Genomic DNA, 3,329 nt, shown 5'->3' on the forward strand with positions numbered 1-3,329 from the left:
TCATGCATCCTGCTTAGCATCAAAACCACAATCATAATTTATCACACATCTATTTCACAGAATATCAACATGTATTGCAACTCAATTCTCATCCACATCAAATAATCATCAACTAGCTCCATCATGCACATTAGTTAGTCAAACATTTTCAGAACAAGTATTAAAGCCAAGGATACACACTAAAATTAAAATTCAACCTATTCTAGGAATTTAAAATGCAAAGAGTAAAAGAAGAAAATCTAGGTTGCCTCCTAGTAGCGCTTGTTTAACATCGCGAGCCTGACCCAAACCTGTTTGGCACTTGTCAGTAAGTGCACTTCCTTCCACCACCCATCAGTAAGTGTACCTTCCGGATATCCTTCAGTGGATACCAAAAAAAATTAGCATCCCTTAGTAGATGCTACCCAACAATTGTTCCACAAATTCAAAAAGTACATGTTCCAACGAAGATAAAAAGTTCAAATAACTAAAAAATGAAAATTGTTCTTAAAAGTATAAAAATTGATTTCCAGCAAGTTAAACTCTTCTTCTTCACGTTGGGATCTTCATCGTCCCACCGGCTCACTTTTCTTCGGTCCACCTTCTTTATCACTATAGAATATGGTCTTTGAATTTCCACCATTCCTTTTTCCTTCAGCTCCTTTACTATCCATTCCTTTTTCTTAAATCTCACTTTGCTCCCCGGTTGGAGTGGATCTTCTTTTGATTCTGGGTGAATGGTTTTTCTCCTTTATTCCTTAGGCACCTGTAAAACACAACAACTGTCATAATAATCAGTACCTGCTATGCTCTCTTCTTGTTCTTCGTTCATCTATGACTTTTCAAATGTGTTTCTTTTTACTGTTTTGATCTCATCCCCTTCACGACCAGTATAACGAAATAGATAATTCAAATCCCTCATCATTATCCTTCCATCATGAACATTAATAAACATGTTTGATGTTGCCATAAAGGGTCGCCCCAAAATCACATGATACTCCTCCTCCATTTTAACATCCATGACAATGAAGTCTGCTAAGAACTCAAGTCGGTCTGCTCGCACAACAATATTTTCCACCATTCCCACTGGCGCTTTTGTAGAACCATCTGCCATTGTTATAGTCAAGTCAGATGGTTTTAACACAAGCCCATTGATTTCCTTCAAAAGTTCCGTGGGTATTAAATTGATACTAGATCTAGAATCTATCATAGCTTCCACATCCAAATCATTCAGAGCACATGACAGTGTTAAGCACCCCGGATCTTTAGCCTTAGGAGGATAATTACTCTTTTGTGGTTGAACAACAAGATCCCCTTCTTCATCAGTAAGCTCAATTTCATCATCAATGTTGATTTTGATTCTTTCTGAATAGGGGGAGCTGTTGATTTCCTAAAGGTAACACAGTCATCCGGTTGAAAATCTCTATAAATCCCCCATTATGATTGCAACTGGTTCCTATTTCCTCTTTTCCTCCACCAACCCCTTCTTCATTAAAATTTTCATCTTCTTCATCTTCACCGCTCATGGGTTCAAAGAATTCAACCATCAACATCTCCTCCTCTTCACTGTTCACCACATGGAACGGTTCACAGTCTGCTTTCCAACCATCTTGGCTTGTAATAATCTTGCATTCTCTTTTAGGGTTAGGCTCAGTGTTGGCCCTAAACTGGTTTTTCTTCGTAATTTCTATTCTTGTTACTAGTTGCCCAATCTTTACCTGCTGCTCATATCTTTTGAAGAAGTCATCAAATCGATTACTTAAGGTCCTGACAGACTCAGTCAAATTACTCACTTGCTGCCACAGAGGTGACAATTGTTGCTGCCGGAAGTTTCCTCCTTCTCCAGAAGAAGTATTCTGGCTCTGCCCAATACTTGGATGATTTTTCCAACCTTGGTTAGACTTACCTTGGTTGAAATTTCCTTGCTTGTATTGAAATTGGGCTCCCATATAATTCACATCCTGCTGCATCTCCTCCGTGAAAGCACATTGACCATTGATATGGTCACCACCGCCTAAATCACAAAGTTGTTGTGCTTGAGAAATATTTCTAAGTCCCCTAGGAAGTTCGGGGAGGACCTTTGTCAACTTGTCCAATTTCTGGCTCAGAAGGTGATTATGCTCAGTTGCAGCGTCTTCAGTATGAAGATGTAAGAGTCCTCCTTTTTGCATGCCCCTCTCACTCTGCGACTTTTCGTTTAAAGCCATCTCTTCAATCAAGTCATATGCCTCATCTTCTGTTTTTCTATTGATACTGCCTCAAGCTGAGGCATCTAACATCATTTTAGAATGAGCGCGCAAACCTCCAAGGAACGCAAGCAAGTAAGAAGTCTTGTTAAACCCATGCACTAGGGTCACCCTCAACAACCCTTTGAATCTGTCCCATGCTTGCCCGAGAGTTTCCTCCATCCCTTGCTTGAACGAAGAGATCTTCAGCTTCCCTTGATTAATTTTTGGAAATGGGAAGTATTTAGTTACAAATTGTTGTGCCACCGCTTCCCAAGTCCTGAACGTTCCTTTAGGGAAAGAATTCAACCAGTCTTTTGCGTTTCCTCCAAGAGAGAAAGGAAACAAACTAAGTCTGACTCTGTCATCCGGCACTCCAGTTATCTTGACCGTGTTGCAAATTTCACCAAAGATGGTCAAATGCTTATAAGGATTTTCATTTGACAACCCATGGAATTGGTTGTTCTGGACTAACTGGATGAGCGTCGGACTCATCACCATGCTGGTTGTGTTGTCAGTTGGAACTGCTATGTTGTTGAAGTTTAAGGGGCCTACTGCATTTGCTGCGTCCCCCAAAGTACGTCTAGGAGGAGGTTGGTTGGCCATCTCCTCAAGATCTGGTGCAAAAGTCTAAAGCGAAGACTGCAAAATAGCTTCTGGTGAAAGAGATCTCTCACGTGAAGGACATCTCTTTCTCCTCTCGTCTGGTAGACCTTGTAACAGAGGTTGCTGGTTTTTCCTGCTTCTAGTATGTATTGTTTCCTGCATACACAAGAAACACACCCTAAAAGCACTTTTACAGAAAAATAAAATAAAACGCAATTAAATTAAAATAAAACAAAAATAATTACAACCAAGTCAAATTCAATTAATCCACACTACTAGAAAAATAAACCTCGAGTCCCCGGCAATGGCGCTAAAAACTTGTTGACGGATTGGCAAGCATACCAAATCGTACAGGTAATATAATTGGTAAAACCCAATATCGTTCTTCCCAAGAGACTCGAAAGGCTTTCTTGTTCACGTGAGTTAAAATAATAAGACTTGAAAATAAAAATTAATAAATTGATTTGAGAACAAAAATATTAACATGCAAAAGAGATTGATTCAATTGACAAAAGAAAA

This window comes from Vigna radiata, chromosome 4 (genome assembly GCF_000741045.1).
Source record: "Vigna radiata var. radiata cultivar VC1973A chromosome 4, Vradiata_ver6, whole genome shotgun sequence".
Lineage (NCBI taxonomy): Eukaryota > Viridiplantae > Streptophyta > Magnoliopsida > Fabales > Fabaceae > Vigna > Vigna radiata.